Source organism: Gigantopelta aegis, chromosome 9 (assembly GCF_016097555.1).
Source record: "Gigantopelta aegis isolate Gae_Host chromosome 9, Gae_host_genome, whole genome shotgun sequence".
NCBI classification, from domain to species: Eukaryota; Metazoa; Mollusca; class Gastropoda; order Neomphalida; family Peltospiridae; genus Gigantopelta; species Gigantopelta aegis.
Window position 1 is genome coordinate 77,673,783 of NC_054707.1, and position 27,449 is coordinate 77,701,231.

General features: G+C 36.0%; 1 protein-coding gene across 1 annotated transcript in view; it reads left to right on the forward strand.

Moving 5' to 3' along the window:
* The window catches only part of LOC121380433 (rho family-interacting cell polarization regulator 2-like), a 171,852-nt gene that overhangs the window by 15,414 nt on the left and 128,989 nt on the right, over window positions 1–27,449 (forward strand). Inside the window, exon 2 of the mRNA XM_041509247.1 lies at window positions 1,760–1,857. The gene's annotated coding sequence lies outside the window, so the exon portion shown is untranslated. The remainder of the gene's footprint in view (window positions 1–1,759; window positions 1,858–27,449) is intronic.

Genomic DNA, 27,449 nt, shown 5'->3' on the forward strand with positions numbered 1-27,449 from the left:
AGTCTAGCTGGAGAGAAATTTTATTTAATTAAAGGTGCCTTTTTTGTCTAGCTGGAGAGAAATTTGATTTAGTTAAAGGTGCCTTTTTTGTCTAGCTGCAGAGAAATTTGATTTAGTTAAAGGTGCCTTTTTTGTCTAGCTGGAGAGAAATTTGATTTAGTTAAAGGTGCCTTTTTAGTCTAGCTGGAGAGAAGACTATCTATTACTGTGTTTATTATCCCCCTTCTCAAGATGTTTTTAGCAGCTGGGTGTGTTTCTGTTAGTATACTGAGAGAAAAAACAACAACACAACATTTGGTATCGTAGACCATATAAATGTCCGACGCCATATAACCGTAAACAAAAATGTGTTGAGTGCGTTGTTAAATAAAACATTTCCTTCATTTGCTTGTAGACCATATAAAGTACAAAGATGTAATATGGAACTGAATGTTAGTAATGTAAGATTGAATGTCAGTAACATTTGCTTGTAGACCATATAAAGTACAAAGATGTAATATGGAACTGAATGTTAGTAATGTAAGATTGAATGTCAGTAACATTTGCTTGTAGACCATATAAAGTACAAAGATGTAATATGGAACTGAATGTTAGTAATGTAAGATTGAATGTGAGTAACTCAGTTAATTTATTAACACCATGGAGGAGAGTTTTAGTTGTAGTCACTCTTTCCTGTTTTGGCCCAGTGGTACAACGTTTGCCTGATGCATGGTCGGTTTAGGATCGATTCCCATTGGTGGCCCATTGGGCTATTTCTCATTACATCCATTGCAGCATGACTGGTATACCAAAGGCCGTGGTATGAGCTGTTCTGTCTATGGGATGATGCATATAAAAGATACTTTACTACTAATACAAAAATGTACTGGGTTTCTTCTCTAAGACTATATGTCAAATTTACCAAATGTTTGACATCCAATAGCTGATGATCAATACATCAAATGTGCTCTAGTGGTGTCCTTAAACAAAAACAAAACATTCTTTCCTCTTTGTGTTCGTGTGTTCCCTTATTTCTTTCTATCAGTATTATCTGTAAAGGTGTAGTGAGTTCGAAATGTCATCTACAGAACATGTACCCAGACAAAGATAACGATTAAAACCCCTTCATGCTCCTCAATTTACTCTAGTAATTTATTACCCGTACTTGAAGCAAGCACAAAGGATGTTTTTAGACAACAGCAGGACTTGATCCTCGTGTACATGCAGTTAAAGTTTGTTTTCGGAATGTACCAGTTTACCTCCTGACTGGTTCACAACATTTCAGCACCTGCATAACAGTGTGCATATTTTTACAGAGTTTAATGCACATACCGGTATATGACATAACCCGTGGTAGGAACTGGCTGTTCATGGTTCACTGTAGCAGAACCAGTACTAATGATGGTAGAGGGACATGATATGCATGTAGATACCGTAATTTATTTTAATGCTTAGAATAATTTTTAAAGATTAATATAATGATTACAATCTGCATATTTTACTGTGTTTAACTTACATATTACATAGCCTTGCTAACAACAAGCTGTTCATGGTTTACTGTTGCAGGATCAGTTCTAATGTTGGTAGAAGAACTTGGTGGTGTTACCATAATTCATTTTAATTTTACCGCATAGTCTCATTTTTAAAGATCATAATGAATATCAACTTTTAAAAGTCAATGTCGTTTACTGATACATGTATATGTTTCATAGATTACCAAATTATGAGTTTAGCATCACATATTTTAATTTTAATTTTAATTTGTTTTAATTTGTTTCAGGTGTTTTTATTCTAGTCAAGTGTGTATCTGAGTCAGTACCATGCACAGTGTTTGAAGATGTACGATACAATGTTTGAAGAAGACACGTTATAAATGAAGTAAGTGTATTATTATGAGGAGTAGTGAATGTTAATTCAGCCTATAATTTTCGGTTCACCTAATGCATTGTTTTATCAGGACTCCGACTAGGGGTAAGTTCACTCAGCCCTTTTACGCTAATTATGTTAGACTGGTTTTTATGCTACACATTAAACCAAACTTCGGGAACCATTCAAAATAGTTTGAACATGTTAAGCGAAAACTTGCTAACTGAACATAGATAACATTTACCATTCCATTTCTAGAAAAGAGTCACACTCACCATAACTACAAATAATGTTTAAAATACAGTAGCTGTAGTTTAAAATGTTCTAGGAGTAATACAGCCCTTGCAGTTAAAAAAAAATGCCCCCTGCAAAAACAATGCTGAAACAGAAGTAGTATACTTTGCCATGACATTAAAAAACAATAGATGCTGAACTAGTATCTTTTCACAATAATGTTAAGTTTTTGTATTGGATAGGATGAGAACACATTTGACTGAAAACCTAATTGGCATTATAATCAGAAAGCATTAGCTGAAAGCTTTAACAAATTGTTTGGCTGTGTTGAAATTTGTCATTGAGATTTTCAATGAAGTTGTGTTGGCAAAAAATGCTGATGATAATCAATTTGACTTAATCTTCTACAAGGCCCAAACTTAACATAGGCACTGACATTGCCGTTGCTGCAATGTAAATTGCTGTAGGTCAGGATCTTTACTGATGGCTTTTTTTTTGCCAGTGGATAAACAGTTTTTGTCATCTGTTGCCTGTTATGCAGTTGTTTGTAGGATTGGTCATACAAGACTTCTATATTATGATAGCCCCACTCCCAATTTTGGGCTAGTAAATAAGTACTATCAACATGCCCTATGGCTAGTAAAAAAAAGTTGTCAAATGCTGCATTTAAATGACTATGAACATCTTGCCCCCCCCCCCCCCCCCCCCCCCCCAAATCTAAGGTTTTTAAGTTCCAGCTCCTTCTTTAGGTGACTTATCTGATTATTCCTATTAGTAAAACTGTATTTACTTAAAGTAGGGCTAGTGGATTTTTAATCACGGCTAGTACATTTTTCAAATCACTGATCCTATGGCTAGTGGATTTTTATAACAATTTTAGAAGCCCTGGGTCATGCTCAGTGAAATCATTGTTTTTACCATCCATTCAGTACTCTCCATGACTGGTATACCAAAGGTTGTGGTATGTGCTATTTATCTATGGGGAAGTAGATATTAAAGATCCCTTTCTGCTAACAAATATGGCAGCAGAGGATTTCATATCTCACAATTCAGACCGTGTATTGCGCGTTAAGATACCAAATAGTATTGAACTGTGCGGAGGTGTCGCTAAGCAAATACTCCATTCCTTTCTTTTTTGTCAGTGAGCCAGATATTTGTCCCCTTTGGCACTAGAGCGGCCTACTTGATTTAAATGGCCTACTTGATTTTGATCAGCCTGCGTGTTAAAGGCTAATCTCAGAAAGTCGTTGAGATCCACTTGTATGACATTGTAAATAGCCCGGTCAGGAATGCAATCACGTTGACTTCTTGCCAGTCCGCGTTAATGTGGGAGCATTCTGATGACGGCAGGGCATAATCTAATAAGGGCCGGGATTTGAGAAATAATTCCAACGTCGATGCTGCCATTGTTCTCCAACACAGCTGATGCAGATGTTAGGATTGTAAAGAGAATATTGATTTGTTTGTTTCAGTGCTCCAATGTTAACTTATTATGTTGTAAACTTGTTTTTGTTAAAGCTGCAATCTCGCCTCTCCATATCATAACATGGAGAATAATACACTTGTATCTGTAACGATTTATCTAACATTGAATGGTTACCAAATGTATATCTTACAAGTGAAAATAAGTTAGAGAAAAATCTTATTCAATAAGCAGGAGTGTATTGTTCTATTTTTTACATGCCCTGAAAAAGTAATCTTCTAATATAGTTTGACAGATAAACACTGAACAAAAAGACTGAACATTAGATTGAACATTAGATTGAAAGTATGTAAGTCATAGACAAAAATAACATACTAAAATGACACTTTGGTCAGGCCTTAGAAATGATCTCCAACATATGGTGAAAACAAAATTCATCTACATCAGGGCCCCTTTTTATGAACCATTCTTAGCGTTAAGAGCACTTTAAGTGTGTACGGTAGTTATACACGTCATGTGATCTTAGCACTAACATCACTTCGTAATATGGGGTCCTGGTCATCTCTTCCACGGGTGTGTAAGAATCTTTTTTCATTCATTGATACTTATTTTCATGTTTATATCCAATTAATATTCAAGGATGCTGTACTGGGCTATCTGAGCTATCTGTTCTGGACAGTGGGCAAGTTGTTAGTGGTTAGTGAGACAGAAGTCTGTGTAGTGGTCATACATTTATCCCCTGAGTTGTTAAACTTTGGGTGGAAGCTGATACCTGGATATGAACCTTAAGTCCAGTGGCTTAACCACTAAACCACGGAGGTCAGTCCACTAATGACAAACACCATGACAAGTTTAATAAACTCACCATGTATAAAAAAACAAAAAAACCCAAAAACAAACAGAATTGTTTCATAATATTAGTTAATGATTTATTATTTATAATATAAATTGGAGAGAGCAATGGACATATATAGAAGAATGGTGAACCAGGGGCAGAAATGTAATATGAATCATCTATTTTAAATGTTTAAATATTAAAATATACTAAATATTACTATGGATGGACCCAAGTTTTTTCTCAATCGTATCCAGTGTCATTTGCCTGGTACGAGGGTGGGGCGTAGCCCAGTGTTAAAGTGTTCACCCGAGGATCGATCCCCAATCTTGGGCTATTTCTCGATCTAGTCTGTGCCCCAGGACTGGCTGTGGTATGTGCTACCCTGTCTGTGGGATGGTGCATATAAAAGATCCCTTGCTACTAATAGAAAAATTTGGTGAATTTCCTTTTTAAAACAGTTAAACCTTCCAAAACCGGACCCTCAGTAAACCGGAAATTCCCTCAAAACTGGACATTTTTCATGGTCCTATTTCTAAAAATCTGTACAGAACGTAACCTCTCTAAACTGGATACCTCTTAAAAGCAGACATTTTACTTGGTCCCTAGGGTTTCCGGTTTAGAGGGGTTTCACTGTTCTTTTGTAAAAAAGAATAGATGGCATGAAGTCTTGAACATGTCTGAAATAGGATTAATATGGAACGGCCATGCTCACTGTCACTAAAAATTATTTCTGTTGACTAATGCTAGAATATCTTTTGTATCTCATGTACGGGCATGTATATTAGCACTTTTTCTTTCACTGGTTGTTTTAATCTCTATACACATGTATTTCTGACATTTCAAATGGTTAGTGATTCTAGTCAGGCAACATTTTATGTCAAGTGTCAATAACAAAACCAAAAAATAACTATATTAAAGGGACATTCCTGAGTTCGCTGCAATTTTTAAGATGATATCGACTAACTGAGACTTTTTAACGATTGTTATTACATATCAAATATATTTTTCTGCATACAATATTAGTGGCTGTATATTCAACATATTTCTGATCGTTCTAATATTTGTACTAGGTTAAATTTCATTTTATTTCCTCGTACGTACAAAATTATTTGAAGACAAAATCCACTTTTGGCTTTTTACAAATATTAAGACGATCAGAAACACATTGAATATACAGACACTGATATTCTAAACAAGAAAATACATTTAATATGCAAGTTTAATAGTAGAAATATTTTATTAGTCGGAAACATCTTACAATGCAGCAAACTCAGGAATGTCCCTTTAACTACAACTGTTTTGTGTTAAAACATGTTAGGTTGCAGTAAGAGTTCCTAAAGCAATGTAAAACTTAAGCAGTTCTAATTAAAAAAATAAATTCTGAAATAAGTCTTGTTTTATAGGCTGAAGTTTGTGGTTTTCTTAGTTGTTCAATAAAACGTTTAAGTTAAAAGTTTGTTTTAACAACACCACTAATTTAGTAATCATCAGATTTTTTATATGCATCATCCCACAGACAGGATAGCACATACCACAGCCTTTGATATAGCAGTCGTGGTGCACTGGCTGGAAAAAAAAATGGGCTCACCGACGGGGATTAATTCTAGACCAAACTGTGCATCAAGTGAGTGCTTTACCACTGGGCTACGTCCTGCCTCTTCAATAAAAGAAAACAATATAGTGGTACAGGTGGTGGTGCTCTCGTTGGTAGGTTTCTCATCTGAGGAACGATAGGTTGTAGAACTGATCACCCTCAATAAAAGAAAACAATATAGTGGTACAGGTGGTGGTGCTCTCGTTGGTAGGTTTCTCATCTGAGGAGCGATAGGTTGTAGAACTGATCACCCTCAATAAAAGAAAACAATATAGTGGTACAGGTGGTGGTGCTCTCGTTGGTAGGTTTCTCATCTGAGGAGCGATAGGTTGTAGAACTGATCACCCTCAATAAAAGAAAACAATATAGTGGTACAGGTGGTGGTGCTCTCGTTGGTAGGTTTCTCATCTGAGGAGCGATAGGTTGTAGAACTGATCACCCTCAATAAAAGAAAACAATATAGTGGTACAGGTGGTGGTGCTCTCGTTGGTAGGTTTCTCATCTGAGGAGCGATAGGTTGTAGAACTGATCACCCTCAATAAAAGAAAACAATATAGTGGTACAGGTGGTGGTGCTCTCGTTGGTAGGTTTCTCATCTGAGGAGCGATAGGTTGTAGAACTGATCACCCTCAATAAAAGAAAACAATATAGTGGTACAGGTGGTGGTGCTCTCGTTGGTAGATTTCTCATCTGAGGAGCGATAGGTTGTAGAACTGATCACCCTCAATAAAAGAAAACAATATAGTGGTACAGGTGGTGGTGCTCTCGTTGGTAGATTTCTCATCTGAGGAGCGATAGGTTGTAGAACTGATCACCCTCAATAAAAGAAAACAATATAGTGGTACAGGTGGTGGTGCTCTCGTTGGTAGGTTTCTCATCTGAGGAGCGATAGGTTGTAGAACTGATCACCCTCAATAAAAGAAAACAATATAGTGGTACAGGTGGTGGTGCTCTCGTTGGTAGGTTTCTCATCTGAGGAGCGATAGGTTGTAGAACTGATCACCCTCAATAAAAGAAAACAATATAGTGGTACAGGTGGTGGTGCTCTCGTTGGTAGATTTCTCATCTGAGGAGTGATAGGTTGTAGAACTGATCACCCTCAATAAAAGAAAACAATATAGTGGTACAGGTGGTGGTGCTCTCGTTGGTAGGTTTCTCATCTGAGGAACGATAGGTTGTAGAACTGATCACCCTCAATAAAAGAAAACAATATAGGGTACAGGTGGTGGTGCTCTCGTTGGTTTCTCATCTGAGGAACGATAGGTTTCTCATCTGAGGAGCGATAGGTTGTAGAACTGATCACCCTCAATAAAAGAAAACAATATAGTGGTACAGGTGGTGGTGCTCTCGTTGGTAGGTTTCTCATCTGAGGAGCGATAGGTTGGTAGAACTGATCACCCTCAATAAAGGAAAACAATATAGTGGTACAGGTGGTGGTGCTCCGTTGGTAGGTTTCTCATCTGAGGATAGGTTGTAGAACTGATCACCCTCAATAAAAGAAAACAATATAGTGGTACAGGTGGTGGTGCTCTCGTTGGTAGGTTTCTCATCTGAGGAGCGATAGGTTGTAGAACTGATCACCCTCAATAAAAGAAAACAATATAGTGGTACAGGTGGTGGTGCTCTCGTTGGTAGGTTTCTCATCTGAGGAGCGATAGGTTGTAGAACTGATCACCCTCAATAAAAGAAAACAATATAGTGGTACAGGTGGTGGTGCTCTCGTTGGTAGGTTTCTCATCTGAGGAGCGATAGGTTGTAGAACTGATCACCCTCAATAGAAAACAATATAGTGGTACAGGTGGTGGTGCTCTCGTTGGTAGGTTTCTCATCTGAGGAGCGATAGGTTGTAGAACTGATCACCCTCAATAAAAGAAAACAATATAGTGGTACAGGTGGTGGTGCTCTCGTTGGTAGATTTCTCATCTGAGGAGCGATAGGTTGTAGAACTGATCACCCTCAATAAAAGAAAACAATATAGTGGTACAGGTGGTGGTGCTCTCGTTGGTAGGTTTCTCATCTGAGGAGCGATAGGTTGTAGAACTGATCACCCTCAATAAAAGAAAACAATATAGTGGTACAGGTGGTGGTGCTCTCGTTGGTAGATTTCTCATCTGAGGAGCGATAGGTTGTAGAACTGATCACCCTCAATAAAAGAAAACAATATAGTGGTACAGGTGGTGGTGCTCTCGTTGGTAGATTTCTCATCTGAGGAGCGATAGGTTGTAGAACTGATCACCCTCAATAAAAGAAAACAATATAGTGGTACAGGTGGTGGTGCTCTCGTTGGTAGATTTCTCATCTGAGGAGCGATAGGTTGTAGAACTGATCACCCTCAATAAAAGAAAACAATATAGTGGTACAGGTGGTGGTGCTCTCGTTGGTAGATTTCTCATCTGAAGCGATAGGTTGTAGAACTGATCACCCTCAATAAAAGAAAACAATATAGGGTACAGGTGGTGGTGCTCTCGTTGGTAGGTTTCTCATCTGAGGAGCGATAGGTTGTAGAACTGATCACCCTCAATAAAAGAAAACAATATAGTGGTACAGGTGGTGGTGCTCTCGTTGGTAGATTTCTCATCTGAGGAGCGATAGGTTGTAGAACTGATCACCCTCAATAAAAGAAAACAATATAGTGGTACAGGTGGTGGTGCTCTCGTTGGTAGATTTCTCATCTGAGGAGCGATAGGTTGTAGAACTGATCACCCTCAATAAAAGAAAACAATATAGTGGTACAGGTGGTGGTGCTCTCGTTGGTAGGTTTCTCATCTGAGGAGCGATAGGTTGTAGAACTGATCACCCTCAATAAAAGAAAACAACATAGTGGTACAGGTGGTGGTGCTCTCGTTGGTAGATTTCTCATCTGAGGAGCGATAGGTTGTAGAACTGATCACCCTCAATAAAAGAAAACAATATAGTGGTACAGGTGGTGGTGCTCTCGTTGGTAGATTTCTCATCTGAGGAGCGATAGGTTGTAGAACTGATCACCCTCAATAAAAGAAAACAATATAGTGGTACAGGTGGTGGTGCTCTCGTTGGTAGGTTTCTCATCTGAGGAGCGATAGGTTGTAGAACTGATCACCCTCAATAAAAGAAAACAATATAGTGGTACAGGTGGTGGTGCTCTCGTTGGTAGGTTTCTCATCTGAGGAGCGATAGGTTGTAGAACTGATCACCCTCAATAAAAGAAAACAATATAGTGGTACAGGTGGTGGTGCTCTCGTTGGTAGATTTCTCATCTGAGGAGCGATAGGTTGTAGAACTGATCACCCTCAATAAAGAAAACAATATAGTGGTACAGGTGGTGGTGCTCTCGTTGGTAGGTTTCTCATCTGAGGAGCGATAGGTTGTAGAACTGATCACCCTCAATAAAAGAAACAATATAGTGGTACAGGTGGTGGTGCTCTCGTTGGTAGATTTCTCATCTGAGGAGCGATAGGTTGTAGAACTGATCACCCTCAATAAAAGAAAACAATATAGTGGTACAGGTGGTGGTGCTCTCGTTGGTAGATTTCTCATCTGAGGAGCGATAGGTTGTAGAACTGATCACCCTCAATAAAAGAAAACAATATAGTGGTACAGGTGGTGGTGCTCTCGTTGGTAGATTTCTCATCTGAGGAGCGATAGGTTGTAGAACTGATCACCCTCAATAAAAGAAAACAATATAGTGGTACAGGTGGTGGTGCTCTCGTTGGTAGATTTCTTATCTGAGGAGCGATAGGTTGTAGACTGATCAATGGATTAGGTTTTCCCCCAAACATTGCTTCACAACTGGTAGATGTACATAAATGTCTGTGGTATGTAATGTCCTGCCTGTAGCAAAGTGCAAATAAAAATCCTTTGCTACTTTTCTTATATGTGATCATGTGTCAAAATAACGATATGTTGGACATCAGATAGTTGTAGTTAAAATGTGTTGAGATGTCATTAAAAACACAAAACAACAACATTATTTATTTCCTACTGGCCTCGGTGGCGTCGTGGTTAGGCTATCGGTATACAGGCTGGTAGGTACTGGGTTCAGATCCCAGTCGAGGCATGGGATTTTTATTCCAGATACCGACTCCAAACCCGAGTGAGTGCTCCGCAAGGCTCAATGGGTAGATGTAAACCACTTGCACCGACCAGTGATCCATAACTGGTTCAACAAAGGCCATGGTTTGTGCTATCCTGCTTGTGGGAAGCGCAAATAAAAGATTCTTTGCTGCTAATCGGAAAGAGTAGCCCATGTAGTGGCGACAGCGGGTTTCCTCTCAAAATCTGTGTGGTCCATAACCATGTGTCTGATGCCATATAACCGTAAATAAAATGTGTTGAGTGCGCCGTTAAATAAAACATTTCTTTCTTTTTTTATTTACTTCCTAGTCCCTGCATTAAATTTATTTATAAATTTGGAAAGCACATTCCTGCGGTGTGTGAGGTGATTTGTGTTTATTACTGTGCTACACCTCAGTTGTGTTAGGTTAGGTATGGTATGCTAATATATAATTGATATAATAAAATAAAAATACATAATACATTAGCTAAATTTATTAAATATAATGCACCTACAAGAAAGGGTTACATGTTCTGTTTGTTTACATCTATGTTGAACGGAAAGATTAGACAATGCTGTTACACACTGCAAAACAGTAATAACCTTGATTTAGTGAAACAAGCTATAATGGCCTTCACGTAGCCTCAGATCCCAATGTTTTGATATGCAAATGACCGTAGTTATTTATAGGAGAAATAACGTGCATTCAAAAGACACAGATTTTTAAAAAGTGGAATTAAGTCAACTTCGTGCATTTTATATGATGATTTGTATATAAAACCTGTTGGGGTTTGGGTTTGTTTCATGTAAATGCAAAGAAAACAAATATCGAATAGGAAATAAACGTAACATTTGCAAAAAACTTTGGGTCTAAATAATTGAACAGGATAATAGTAGTATGTCTGCGTGAATAAACTTCCTGTACTCGTGAAGTTTGCAATTTTTTATTTCTGAACGTTTACAGGTCATGACTTAACCAATTTGTGGTTCGCGTAAATTTAGTTTTGCGTAACTGACACGCGAACAGAACGGCGGTTCGCGTGAAATATTGTGCCCTGAGATATGAGTTTGTAATTTAGAAAGGTTGGAAAGAACTGATTTAAGATATGAGTTTGTAATTTAGAAAGGTTGAAAAGAACTGATTTAAGATGTGAGTTTGTAATTTAGAAAGGTTGGAAAGAACTAATTTAAGATGTGAGTTTGTAATTTAGAAAGGTTGGAAAGAACTAATTTAAGATGTGAGTTTGTAATTTAGAAAGGTTGAAAAGAACTAATTTAAAATATGAGTTTGTTATTTAGAAAGGTTGGAAAGAACTAATTTAAGATATGAGTTTGTAATTTAGAAAGGTTAGGAAGAACTAATTTAAGATATGATTATGCACTTTGTGTAAAATAAACAACCAATGAATCTTCTTCTTAGACAATTTTGCTTTGCAAATCTTATGAATAATTGAACATCAAAGAGTGTGATAAAGAATAATAATGTTTGTGGTCCACGCTTGTAAAGAGGATTATTAAATTCTGACATGACGAATTAGGCACTGTTGCTTTGTCTAGAAGTTGTCTGGCCACATCTGTTGTGGGGAAATAGATTTTCTCGGTGTTCTTGTTACTGTTGTACTGAAATCAGATAGCTGGACAGGTTGTTCATGTAGTGGTACTAAGCAATAAAAACAAAACCTATCTGGATTTTGATGGAATTCAGGATTTTTGTGCCACCCATATATTGTTCCTGTCTTTTTGTCTTTGATGAAAAGCTCACAGTTACCCAGTATGTTTGAAGACCATGCAAAGTTTTCAGGATTTTTTTTCTTCTGTAGACACTGAAGGATTACTACTTCAATAGTGCAGTGAACTTTTTTCTTAGTACTTCTCACATGTGAAAAGCAGGAGATTTCTTATATTGTGGATTCAGGACTCAAACAGGAATGGATAATGTTTTAGCCAGTTTACAAATTTTAAAATTATTTTTTAGTTTTCATGGATTTTATTTCTTAAATGGCTAATTTATGTGCAGAATATTGATCAAATACAAGTTATTTTATTCAGTATAACTATTGACAGAATAGGCCATGTAATTTTGCTTATGTATATTCACAGATATTGGAAACATGCATGCATTATGATGACAAAAAAAAAGAGGTACGATGGGTTTATGTCACTTTAAAAATTTATCTTTTTGCATATGCATACCTGTAAAATCTGCCTTTTTTTTAATCTCCATAATGAGGTGATGTTAAATAGATAATATTTCCATTAAAATTATTTCAGTCTGTCAAATTATTAATTAAAAAAATACATTTTGCTGCTAAATTGAGTAACTTCTGCAAGAAGGTTTCTTCTTTCCACAATTAGACCATGTATCAAAATAACCATTTACTTGACACAATATTGCTGTTGAAATAGTGGACCTTTCTCTACTTTCTTTTTTAAACCCCCCAACACAATCGTGATTAAAACCAATTATTAAATAAAGTTAAATTTTGTTTTGTTTAACAACACCACTAGAGCACATTGATTTATTAATCATCAGCTATTGGATGTCAAACATTTTAGTAATTTTGACACATAGTCTTAATTAGAGAGGAAACCCGCTACATTTTTTCATTAGTAGCAAGGGATCTTTTATATGCACCATCCCACAGACAGGATAGCACATACCACAGCCTTTGATATATCAGTCGTCGTGCACTGGCTGGAACGAGAAATAGTCTAATGAGCCCACAGATGGGGATTGATCCTAAACTGACCACGCATCAAGTGAGCATTTTACCACTGGGCTATGTCCTGCCCGTGATTCAATATTCTTGTTGAAAAACTTAACCTTCTTTCTTTTGAAATTTTTTTACAACACAATAGTGATTTTTAAAACAAATATTAAATACAGCTGAAATTATAATAACTAAGTAAAAGATAAAATATGTTTCAAATAGCCTTGGTAAATCAGATTACCCAAAACATTTCCATTAACTGGAAATGTATATTATATTAACCATCACACAAAGTTCAGGTGTGTCAAGTCATTAAAATGCATGACAGATTATTTTGGCATCTTTCCCACAATCTATCTTGTTTAGACAATGATAATGTCATGACTATGTAGCCAAGCCTCTATTGGTCACACATGTACGTATACTGTAGTTAAAAAAAACCTAAAACAAAGCTACAGTTACTTCCTCCTTGCAGGAAAAAGTGACTGATTATTCCTTGTCAGGAGTTACATGAGGTGAAATAAGCAGAAAGGGGCTCTTTTTTTGTGTGTGTGTGATGTCCCAAGACTACTACAGACATTTTTTTTTTTTGGTTGATGTATTAGCTACATGAGACCAATACCAATACATTCCTCCTATACGTCTAGGAATCAGTAACTGTTTCAGGCATACTAGTTGCAAGAGATGAAATGATCAGCAGCTTGCTCCAAAGAAAAAGGGCTGATTGTTATGATTCTTCAGTATAGGATATATTGATATCAAAAGGGTACCTGTGTTTTCTTCATACTTCTGATGACCATCACATAATACAAAACCAGAAATATGGCAATGCGTCATGATGACTTTGGTGAGATCCAAAACAAAGTGGAACAAAACTGAATTAGTTCTGGAATTAGAAAGAGTGCACTGAGAACAGACTTATGGCAGACAACTTTATATATAAAAAAGAAGCTTACTTGATACTGAAATATTTTCAGTAGTTATATAGCAAGGTTAAATTAGCATTTGAATTAACAAAGAACCCAGTTTATGAGACAAGATATATGGTACAAGTAAATTAAAGAAAGAAGCTGTGTTGGAATATCTTTTATTTCAGTGTAAATAGAACAAAGCTCAATTAGCAGAAGGAATGAGAAAGTTCTTATGGCTTGAGGTGTCATGAGAGTTGATTTATGGCAGATCGGTTTTGGGAGAATCTGTGCTGTGATTGGAAAGTTCTGTTTTAATACTGATAGAATGAAACTGAATTAGTAGGTGGAATTAGAAAACACCTGATGCTTCAAAGTCTTATGGGATTAGACATTTGCCACATCAGTTATGGAAGAATATGTCTTGTGATGCCATTGTTGAGATTGGAAAAGTGATGTTTTTGTTTCATTGCTAATGGAAACTGCTACCAGTAGGAGAAATTAGAAAGTGCTCATTGATAGAATACAATTGTTGTGAAAAAGTTGAATTGGAATTACTGACAAGTGACATACTGTGATGGACCCTATTTATGTATGATGATGAAAAAGTATTTTAAAACTCGCGACTGGAATTTGGACATGATACCCACACGTGTCACTTTTGAAGACCAGCCAAAATTGGGTGAGATATTCTATTTTACAACATTTAAACCATAATGAAATACACACTTTTTGAATTCTATACTTGAATAAATATTTAATGACTTAGTATCATACTCACACTCACACTCACCACACACACACACACACACACACACACACACAGAGAGAGAGAGAGAGAGAGAGAGAGAGAGAGAGAGAGAGAGAGAGAGAGAGAGAGAGAGAGAGAGAGAGAGAGAGAGAGAGAGGGGGGGGGGGCAGGGGCAGGCAGGCAGGCAGGCAGGCAGGCAGGCAGGCAGGCAGGCAGAGACAGAGAGAGAGAGAGAGAGAGAGAGAGATAAAAAGAGAGAGAGAGAGAGAGAGAGACAAACAGAGAGAGAGAGAGAGAGAGAGAGAGAGTAAAAAGTTTTGTTTTATTTAACCTTTAGACTACTGGATTAATTTTTAACAAAAACCACGTTGAGTGGGTACAAGTTTATAATTTTTACTCGCATATATTCACTTAAATGTTTCATAAATACATGAAATAAAGTTCATATATGAATCGGTAAGTATTATTTTCGTGTCTTTTTTTTGTAATTTTTATTATTTTAGATCGACTAATGTTGATTAAAATTAGGCAAAAAATCTAAAAAGTTGCGTTTACTTACGGGCATTTGTGGCCAGCTGTCCAGTATTTATGTCCATTATTCCCGATAACAGTGGTTTTCTGACCAGAATTTTTTTTTAAACCCAAACTACGATTCATATTGCAATATTTGGTAATTTTCGTTGTTGGTAAAACGATCAAATTTATTATCAAATTAGCTGTTACAATCAGCTATCGATCCCTGAAAATTACCGCGATGTGCCGCCATTGTTGTCGAGCGAAAGTACTTGCCGAAAACCACTTTTTTAACTCAAAATTTCAAGGTATTTTCAATTGAAAAAATCAAAACAAAAACCACCATTTTGAAAAAAAATCTTTTTTCTTTAATTATATTTCCGTTTCCGGTGAGTGTCGTGTGCAAAACGGCGGGAAATATGAATTGGGGAATGCACTGTATACAGTGTACAGTATATCGACTGACGTGACGTCGGGCGAGATATCTCGCCTGCAGTAGTCAGAAGGTTAACAACGCCACTAGGGCACATTGATTTTTTATCTTATCATCGGCTATTAGACGTCAAACATATGGTCATTCTTACACTGTTTTTTTAGAGGAAACCCGCTGTCGCCACAGGGTACTCTTTTACGACAGGCAGCAAGGGATCTTTTATTTGCACTTCCCAGAGGCAGGATAGCAAAAACCATGGCCTTTGTTGAACCAGTTATGGATCACTGGTCGGTGCAAGTGGTTTACACCTACCCATTGAGCCTTGCGGAGCACCCACTCAGGGTTTGGAGTCGGTATCTGAATTAAAAATTCCATGCCTTGACTGGGATCCGAACCCAGTACCTACTATAGCCTGTAGACCGATGGCCTAACCACGACACCACCGAGGCCGGTCACAAACAGAGAGAGAGACAGACAGCGAGAGAGATGCAATAATGATATTAATGCAACAAATTCAAAATAATATTATTTGCATTCATAAATTGATGCATTTATTCACAACTCCTTTGTATCACAGGTCATTTAAATACTAGTATATTTTATAAAACACAGTTCAGGGTAGGTAACAAAGTCTAATCAGAATCAATAGTCCAGCTCGGAACCAGCTGTGGGTGATAGTTGCAGTATCTTGTGCCACTTTAGTCACAAACTGACACAATCCAATATGCACATGGATTTTATGGGTTTTAGTACACTAATTCCATGTCTGACAATTTGTTCTTATTACTTAGTCCGAACCAAATTGTCAACAACTATGATAAATTACTCTATCTTTAATTACCGTTAGATTTTCTCCACTTTTTGTCAAAACATAAATTGTGAAAAAAACATTACATTGACATGGATTAGAGTGAGTGAGTGAGTGACAGACACACACACACAGAGAGAGAGAGAGAGAGAGAGAGAGAGAGAGAGAGAGAGAGAGAGAGAGAGAGAGAGAGAGAGAGAGAGAGAGAGAGAGAGAGAGAGAGAGAGAGAGAGAGAGAGACAGACAGACAGACAGACAGACAGAGACACACACACATACATACAGACAGTGTTAGGAAGGGGAGGAGGATGAAGAAAACACTTTCTATCAATCCCCCTGTCTCATGTTTACTGAATATAAAGAAAGCTATGGGTTCATACATTTTTGTCACAGTGACTCTAAGCTAATTGCCTGTGTAATTGAAAGCTGAATTGATTAGATGCACACACACACACACACATAGTGACATACCTGGTTATGTGGATCTGTTCAGCTTGGATGGCAGCTGATTGCTTGAGTGATGAAGTGGACAGGCTAGTTGACAGATAGTTTTTGGTGAAGCTCATCACTTTTAACACTGTCATTAACAGAGTTCACATGCCCCCACTCCCCCCAGTCCCAACCTGTGACACTTTCACAAAGCCTGTCCATTAACTGTGATTGGTTGTGTTATCATTAGTCACATAGCTGAAAAATAGAATTAATTTCAGGTACACTATAATTTTTTTGCCTGGACATGTCATTATATATGTACAGTGTGTATAATTAATAATGTTTTTGTCAAGTTGTGCTAAGTTTTTCTCAACATTAGTATTAATATTACTATATAGTTAAGTTTGAACAGAACAGTTTTTACGTCTTCTGGGTATGAAAAACGTAAAGAAAAATAAATTTAGTCTTGTGAAAAAGCAGAGCAGACCAAAAGTGACAGGCCATGGCTGCCTATGTCTGAAGAAACTCCATTTTTTTCGAGTCAAAGGTTAGTGTGTTAAATATAAATTTATCATAGTACATCTTTAAAGGAGGGGAGGGGTGGAACATAACCCAGTGATAAAGCACTCGCCCTGATATGCCGTTGGTCAATCTCTGTCAGTGGGCTATTTCCCATTATAGCCGGTGCACCACGACTGGTGTATTAAAGGTCGTGGTATATGTTTTCATTAAAAACATTCTTGTAATAGTCCCCTCAAATTTTTAATCATTGTATAAATGTAAGTTATAATTTTATTTTGTAATTGGTGCTTTTTGGTAGCCTCAACCATGATAATAGTCTACCTCAATTTGTCTCTTTTTTTTCTTTTTTTTTAAAACAATATTTATTCATTTAAAATAAATGAAATGGATCGGCAAACAGGCTGTAGGCCTATGTAAATGCCTCTCCACAATATAATTTGACATAATACATTAATACCTCAATTTCATCATTTTAACATGTTCGGTCTATTCATACTACAGGGCTCGAATTTAACGACGACACCAACAGCAATTGCCATCATTGAGATATTAATTGCCATAGGTTGGGGGCATCACAGACAGCACAAAAGTGCTTTCGGTAAAGCTCCTAAATGATGGCAAAATGTTTACACCTGGTGTACATTATCTGCCAGTATATAACATTAGTGCATTTAAAATAACTACATGCAGCAAAATAACTATATAGTCTTATTCATTTGCTTAAAAAGTATTTTCTTTTTTAAATTGCTACAGGCAGGGTTTAAATTGCGTTGGTAAGCCGGTTCACCCATGGCAGTTTTGTTTTTAAATTGCCATTGGAGATAAATTAGAAAGTTCAAGCCCTGTACTGATATACTAATGATCAAATGTGTTCTATCCTGTAAAATTAAAACTTAGAATTCTTAAACATTATTTTGCAGTTGTAAAAGCTACATGTGAGTGTAGTTGGATCAACAGTTAGCAATATTTATTGAAAAGAAACAGCCCTTGAAATTCAGATCATCCAATGACCACAATTTAGTACAGATAACAAATTAAATACCTGATATCATAACAATACCATTGCAGATCAGTTTTGCAAAAACATTTTGTGGCAGGACTGCAGATTTGCTGTTGCAAATTGCAAGAGTTGAAGATAGAGAATACTACATGAGTGGCTGTTAGATACCATTTATCTTACAAGACGTTCAGGCATCGAAATAAGTTGAGAACGGTCATTCAGGTTACCGGGAGGTTACCACATGTAAGAAAAGTCGAGAACGGTGTTTCATTCTCGACAAAAGTTTCAACAAATGGTAGTTTCATTTTCGAATGTAAACCAGGCAATGTATTCCAGACTTCCGCGTTTCGTTTTCTCGTACGAAATTACACCAATGTTCGTGTGCACTTGTGCAATTGCTAAGCAATTTTGGCAATCTGTGTTTAAGCAGCACCCACTAGATAAATTTACTTCCAGATTTCGTTAGTCGTACCGATAACAGGAATTCAATTCTAACTTTCATATAGTTGTGGTAACCTATAGGTTACCAGGCTATATTTTGTGGTAACCTGTAAATGGGTTACCAGACACAATGCTTATTTCGATGCCTGCAAGTTGTCTTGAAACATTTTTAAACAAGTTGTCAGATAAATGGTATCTAATGGACACAAATGTAGTATTCTATTTCTTTCATAACCTGAAACAAACCCTAAGGGTTTTAAAATAAATTTAAATTCCTTTTCCAACTAAGACCTATTTACAGCCCTAGCGCTTGCATCAGTCATATCAATTTCAGGTTAACTTGTACTTCACATGATTGATTTCAATCACGCTTTTACGTCATTGGATGACATTATGGCATTGGTGACCTGGTCATCACCTAGGAGCAGCCAGTTGTATTTCTCTAAATTGTTATCACATGTATGTGTTATCAAATATAACCAATGATGTTCTCACCAATGGGTATGTAAAAAAACAAAAAAGAAAACAAATTGCAGTTATCAGTTCAACATTGTAGAATATCCTTCTGAATTAAGCCATCTGTGTGAAGACATTCAAAGATGAGAACTATTTCATTCTATCAACATAACATTTCTCTTCTCATTTAGTAGGGTGGGACGTAGCACAGTGGTATAGCGTTTGCTTGATATGCGGTTGGTCTGGGATCGATCCCTGTCGGTGATCCCATTGCGCTATTTCTCATTCCAGCCAGTGCACCATGACTGGTATATCAAAGTCCGTGGTATGTGTTATCCTGTCTGTGGGATGATGCACATAAAAGATCCCTTACTGCTAATCGAGTGGTCCTTAACCATATATCCGAAGCCATACATGTATAACCGTAAATAAAATGTTTGATGAGTGCGTCGTTAAATAAAACATTTCCTTCCTTCCTTCTCATTTAGTAATCAGCTATGTTCATTTCAGTGATAGTTAGAGGGGTCTGGGTAGAAATCTTTCCATGTTAGAAACAAATTCAAAGCCTGAGTGCAAAAATGTGCTCAGGTATCAGTAAAGAGAATATTCCTTTCGTTTAATAGCCTTCCTATTCCAGTTGTGTGAGGTTTTACTGGCTACATGTACATAGTAACTAATGTTTTTGTGCATGCAAGGTACAAAGGAATAGTAAAGGCTAGCTTTTTGTCCATTGTCTAAAATTTAAACCTAAAACAGTTTGGTCTAAGTCATTCTTTCTACACAAGTTATTAAATATTTGATCATTGTTTCTATTTATTTCTTTTAGTCTAAAATTAAATTTATTTTGCTATTTACAATTCTGCTTTAAATTTAGAATAAATATAGACTGAAAGCCACATGGATCTGAACATTTTCTGTTTATCTCCAATTTTAGATACATTTTTATTTTTGTTTGATTATAGCTAGAGAAAGAGAAAACAGAGCTTTTAAAAACATTTTTTGTTGTTGTATTGTTGAAGAATTACCCCAATGCTGTTTAAATATGATCTTGATAACATTGTAGCAGAAGTCAGGTTTATCTGTTGTTTCTGCAGCCACGAGATTCAGTGTGTGTCTAACACACGGAGTTTGCCCGGCAGATTTGCATGTGAGTGTGAACCGAGGAGCGGGCTGTGTACTCGTCCCCGGACTCCAGAACCCCCAACTTAGACTAGGTGTCGCAGACACAATAGTCCAATCCTCGGACCGCCTCCACAACGTTCCTTCAATTACGTCTTGTTTGTAAACCTAGCTTGTGTGCACAGCAGCGCCAGCCAACCATGTGGTGGAGGATGTCGGCCAACTCCTGCAGATGCTAAATGCTCTCTCAATACCCAACACTCTTAGACATCGAGATCGAGATCCTCGCTCAAGTCTAGCAAAGGACATAGAGTTTTTAAATGTGATTGAATATAGTTTTGAAGTGGCCAGTGGGACATTAGTTGTGCCAAGTGATGGTTTCATGACGGATGTGTTGTATTTAATTTTTTGAAAGAGCTTGTGAAGAATATTCATGGTCATTTCCAGTATTTTTCAACTGACATTTTGAGTTGGATGCATGAAATGGAAAAACTGATGTTCCAGCTTACTCTGTGTCAGATTCTGAAAAAGCCTACATTATTGTAATTCAGAAATATCTGTCTTTTTACCAATTGTTTCTTGTCACTTTGGAACTGAATGCAGGGACATTCTTTGCAACTTGTTTTATGGTAACATGTTGGCACTTTGGAACCAGCTACTGTGAACATTCCAAAAATATTCATAATTTCTGTCAGAGAATTATTATTGAAGTTTGAAATACTTTCTTCAAGTCTGCATTTACAAAGTTACTTCACTGGTGCTTTGCTGTATCAAATTCCTCAGAACTCTTTCAGATCTGTAATTACAAACTGACAGAACATACTTGTATTATTCCCTGTATCAGCATAAAATAGCAGAAGGTCATTCTTGTGTTTTTCTTCATTTACCAAAGGGCTGTTGAAGTGTTTCTCTTCAACTTTCAACTGTTTCAAGTGTTTATAATGGTTATATGCTAATGATCACAAGAGTCATTTCTGCTAATTGCTGATGTGAATTGCATCAGTTAAGAACATCTAGCAAGTGGTTGACATTTTTCATCCTTGATGCAGTCATTGAGTCGATTTGACTCATATCAACATTTGTACAGCTTTCAAGATAGCATTTCTTGGAGCACTCAGACACTTGAAATCTTCATCCAAATGACACGTTTTGTTGTGGTTTTGTGAAATACTAAACTTCTTGCTGAGAGAGATTGCCGAAACATTATAGAACATTGTCATAAAACATTTGCTGGTTTTAAATTGTCAATAGTTTTAACTGTGTTCTAGTTTGTGACAAGACTGTTTGCTGATAAGAGTCCTTATTTTTAAAAAAACCCTGTAAAATTATGATAAGACAAATATAAACATTGAGGACAGTTAAACAAACCAAACCATATCGACAGAACAGTTTCTTTAGAATATCTTCTACATCCATTTCCTTCTAATATTGCTGATGTAAAGAAACAGTAAAGTTTAAGAAGTATAACTACTAATCAAAATGGTTTGGGCAGATAGCATAAGTGAAAAAAAATGGCTAGAGGCCCAGGGCGAGAAATCGGCCCAGTATTTTCCGAAAAAGGATGAAAAATGCAAAGAACACAGCAAGAATACGTGGAACCTGGTGTTGAGTTGGCTGCGAGGAGTCCCGGCTAAAAAATGTCAGCCTAAAGAAGGTAAGAAATTGTACAGAGATCTGTACATATGTCTATCAGAATTAGTTTTAATTATTTTTAAAACATGTCAGTTGTAATTTTATCAGTTATAATACTTAAACATTTTTATAAAATCATATACATAATAAAACAATTTTATACTAAATTTGTGTTATGAATTGATAAAATTAATTTAAAAAAATTAATTAATTGTTATAATTACAAACAATACAAAGAATATGGTTAAAAATAAAATGAATCAGTTTCTTCAGTCTTTATTGTGATGCATGTTTCACTATGATGTCAAATATTTCGTAATGACATATTTTCTGCATTGTATCGGAGGATATTATAAAATTTGGTTTTATAATGATATCATTTAATCAGAATCCATTAACAGTAAAAAGCTAGCCTTGTAATGAATTATATATACTATTTAACTTCCTTAATTTGTTTTCAATTTTATAAACACCCCCCCCCAAAAAAAACCCCACCCCAAAACAACAACAAAACAACAACAAAAAACCCAACAAAACCCCCACAAGTTTAAGATTTTATTTAACAGCATTCAATAATGTTCATTGCATAAATATATATAAATAATATTTTTATTTGTAACACCCAGTAGCCGATGTGTATTTCTGTGCTGAAATGTCGTTAAACATTCATTCATTCATTCAATAATGTTCGTAGTAGGAGACTACTTATTAAAAAGTTAAGTCTTCGTAAATATAATTACTGTAATCAGAACAAGCCTTGTTTAATATAAAAGAGTTGATGCTATATATCTAAAATTAAAAAAAATAAAATAGAATGATTGTAAAAAACTATCTAATTTACAACTGTTTGACATCAAAAAGCTATTTAACGAAAAGTTAAGCTAATCTTTATACAAGTTTGATTTATCTTAACTGTATACATGTACATACATGTATGGAGGCACAAACCCAAGTTATCCTGGGTCATAGCATTGTCTGGACCTATATGATGAAAGTAGTGCCTTAAAAAAACATATGGAATACTTTCTTCTTTTTTTAAAAGTGAATTTTGTAAATGACCAGTAGTGCAACAATGAAGAACCAGCGTGTTCCATCTAAATGCAAGCCTTGCAACACATTTAACTGAATTGGGCAATCACCTGTAGTACCAAATGTTTCCTAATATGTACATACAGTGAAACCCCTCTAAACCGGACACCCTTGGGACCAAGACAAATGTCCGGTTTTAATAGGAATCCAGTTTAAAGAGCTTAAGTTCTGTACCGATTTTAAAAAATGGACTCTGTAAAATGTCTGGGGTTTTTTTGTTTTAATTTTTGTTATATAGGTCCTGTTTTGAGAGGTTTCACTGTAATTAGATTATGAAAATGGTGTGCCTAATGTACAAAATACTTCCACTAACACTAACACCATAAACCATGATATAGGATTTTTAATCATACTAGTACTGAATTTAAGCTACACCAGAAACATTATTAGCAGTGTAATGAAATTTGGTAAAAAAGAATTGATAATCAGTTCACATGACTTTTACTTAGAAAACCGATTTTTCAGTTGTTAATTATATTTAATCAACCTAATCGATTGTCTTAAAATCGCTTTGAAAGTACATGGTAAATATCTTCAAAAGTTTACCACTTTTAATTTGAGAATGTGTAATGGTTTCATTGTGTAACATATTGGCAGTTTGTGTCACTATAATGTTGCATAACTTACATGAAAACAGAACAACGGCTCACATGAAATATTGTGCTCTGGTAGTATACTAGTATTGTGATGTACATATTGGAAAGGGATATTTGACTGCAGTGGTAAATCTTCTTCATGTGCAGTGGGTTGCATTGGGGATATTTACACTTTCACCCAGTGCTATATATATACAACTAACCAGTCAGGGTTTCTGTCAAAGGGTAAATTAGGGACCCTAAATTCTTGAAAAGTCTAAAAGTATAATTTTTAGAAAGGTGATAGTAAGAGAACTGTTGTTTAAATTTTGTCAATGTACATAACATGTAGTGTCCAATTTAAAAAAAATTCAAGTCCATAACCACCTATGTGTATGTGGGTAAGTGCATATTAGAGACTGTTCTGCTAATAACGAATAACCTATGTGGCAGTATTATCTAATCCATAGGCACTAAATAGTCACTGGGGCAGTATTTACCTGAGGTATAGAATGCTCACCTGAGGTATGATGGGTTTAAAGATCTTATATATTTTTTCTGCTGTCCCAACCAGGGTCCCCAACTGGTTTATCAAAGGCAATAGTTTATATACAATCCTGTTTTGGGAGAGTGCTTATTACAGATCACTTGCTAATCAGTGGCACAATCTTTCATGGCATCAGATTTTTAAATACAACTATTGTTTTGTTTTTTAAATTATGTTAGACTAAATTGTCTGTTGTAATTTACAAATATATTGTTGTGAAAATGTTTAGATTATTTTTGAGCTTTTTATGACAAAAATAAGTAAATATTGCAATAGGTTTATATCAGTGATATGTCACACTTGAAAGTAATATGTGCTAAAAAAAATGACACACTAATCAACATGTATATTATTTGCCTCCTTTATACTAACTTCAGTAGAGCATATTGTTTAAAACATGATTATTGAGTAATAAATACATGTATATCCCATTGGTGGGCCCATTGGGCTATTTCTCATTCCAACTAGTGCTCCATCACTGGTATATCAAAGGCCGGGGGATGGTGCATATAAAAAATCCCTTGCTGCTAATTGAAAAGAATAGCTCATGAAGTGGTGACAGCGGGTTTCCTCTCTCATATCGGTGTGGTCATTAATCATATGTCTAATGCCATATAAATAAAATGTGTAATAAAACATTTCCTTCCAAATACATGTATATTACACTTTCAACAATTTCTTAACAAATTGTATGTCCCTCAAGAAATAATTTGCATTATTTACTCACTAAAGATCATAACAAATGAAAGTAATTTCATTTGAAACATAGCATTGATAAAAAAAATGTAAACTCTTTTGTCCTATAAATATCATTCAGCTTTAAGATATGTTAGTTGTGTTCAAAATATGAACTCACTAAATGTCAGGAATAGCTGCCCTTTGAACCATTCATTTGGAAAAGAAAGGATTTAATTGTTTAACAGCATTGTTTAATCAGTGGATATTATGTCTTAAACAAACTCTGGCACATGGTCCAGCATGTGAGAGAAAGAACCTGCTGCTTGTTTTAGTGAGGTATGCAACACATTGTTATTCAGAGACAAAATATAGCACAGTGGACCTTATATTCCTCTCCCTATCCCAGTTAGTGCATCCCAACTGGTTTTTCAAAAGCCATGGTATGTGCTATCCTGTGTAAAAGTGTATATAAAAGATTCCATGCTGTTATTTAGAAGAATTTAAGTGGTCTTTATTGTGTCTAGTATTGCAGTAACCATGTTAAATACCAAAAATGACAGTAGTTTAAAATGTGATGAGGCATTGTTATACACACACACACACACACACACACACACACACACACACACACACACACACACACACACACACACACACACACACACACACATATACACACACACACACACACATTCCTTTTCTATTATTATTCATAAATAATTGGTTGGAATGGGAAACACCCAGTGGGTTGAGTTAATGGTATCATTGATCATATGATTTCTTCAGGATCAAACCAAAATAAATTGATAATGAAGGTATGGGTACAGCAAGTCAAAATTTACAGGTTAAACTTTGTAGACAGCTAGCAGTAATAGCCAGTAACTGATTCAAATTTTATTTTATTTCATTTTAGTTTCATGCTTATGCTTATTTCCAATTAAGCTTCACACCTTAGCTTTCATATGTTAATGAGATGGTTGTTCTAGTGGTTAGTGAGAGCAGTCACAGACTCCATTACAACCAACTCTTTGTTGAAGGTGGTACTACTGTACAGGGATCAGGGGTTGAAAAATTATTTTGAAACAAGGGTAGTTTCCAGGCCATCATATTCTGCTTGCCCCATGCACCAGGCAATGAAATTTAACACTTTTGAATGTGAACCAAGTTCTTACCAGCCTCAAGTTTTAACCACTAAGCCACTAAGGCTGATTTTGATGTAAAAATAAGAACTCTACTTCTTAGACTTCTTAGACAGATGCTTATATACTTATCCAATCTTCTTACACACCCGTTGGTGAGAACAGTTCAGCACCATGTGTTATTTAGGATTACATATACTTGTTAACACATGTACGTGTGTTAACAATTTCAAGACATACGACTGGATGCTCCTAGGTGATGACCAGGTCACCAATGCCATATGTCCAATAAAAAACCAGCGCGATGGAAATCGATTAGACAGTGAAGTATATATAGTTAACCTGATAATCATGTGTCTGTGATGCGTAAGTCGAAAAAGATGTTAAAGTTTGCTTAAAACCTGGTTTTTGAGGATATGTAAGAAATAGAATAATACATTTAATGTCCGTTAGATACCATTTATCTTACAACTCGTTGTTTATAAATGTATCAAACTTGCTTTCGCTCGTTAGATACATTTTAAAACAACTCGTGAGATAAATGGTGTCTAATGGACACTCGTGTATTATTCTCTATTTGACTGCTCCTTTGTATGATAACATATCAATAATAACTGGTTATCGATTATTGTTATTAGCTAGTTATCTTCAACTTGGAATATGGGTCAGAGTGTGGCTCAGTAGCGGAGTGCTTTACCAAGGTGTGAAAGGTTGTAGGACATGAATGTACCTGATGCAGTGCTTTGGGGAACGGATGTTAACAATATTTCACCTGTTATTTGTGTGCAAATTGTAATTGATTCAATAAAATCAAAATAACCTTGGTTATACTAGCACTAAATGCTTTATGCTTTCTTTTACAGTATATATGGTGTAACGCAGATAGTTTCTTGGTATATTTTATTTCATACAAAATTATAAACAAATACACTTTGGTTTTAAATCAACAGTGCAACTTACAAAGGGTCACAGACACTGCTGAAGGTGGCTGAATGCATGGTTTGAACTAGCTAATGGGTCAAACAAATTATGGTGCCCCAATGGTGTTCCACCCTATGAGATTCTACTGTATACATGGTAATTATTAGGAGAAACTGCAAATAAAAGATATTGGTTGTTGTTCGGTAGCCTGTATTGCAGCAATCCACTGTTTAAGCCAAGTGCAGTTAGTCTGGAAATTGTAATCCATAATGCATATGCATACACACACGTTTGGAGATGCATAAATGGAATCTACTTAACCTATTTGCGTATTGAGTGATTATTAGGGTTTACAGATTAAGTATATGTATATGCATATACGGATTATAGACAAATTGAATTTGTGCCTTATATATTACAGCAAAACCTCTCAAAACGGGACCTTCTGTAAACTGGAATTCCTTCAAAACCAGACATTTTTCATGGTCCTTTTTAAAAAATCAGTACAGAAATTAACCTCTCCAAACTGGATACCTCTTAAAACTGGACATTTTACTTGGTCCCAAGGCTATCCGGTTTAGAGGGGTTTCACTGTATTACAATTGGTAAAAAATCCCTAAAGAATGCCAAGATGGGCATTTTTCATGGTCCTTTTTAAAAAATCAGTACAGAAATTAACCTCTCCAAACTGGATATCTCTTAAAACTGGACATTTTACTTGGTCCCAAGGCTATCCGGTTTAGAGGGGTTTCACTGTATTACAATTGGTAAAAAATCCCTAAAGAATGCCAAGATGGGATTTCAGAA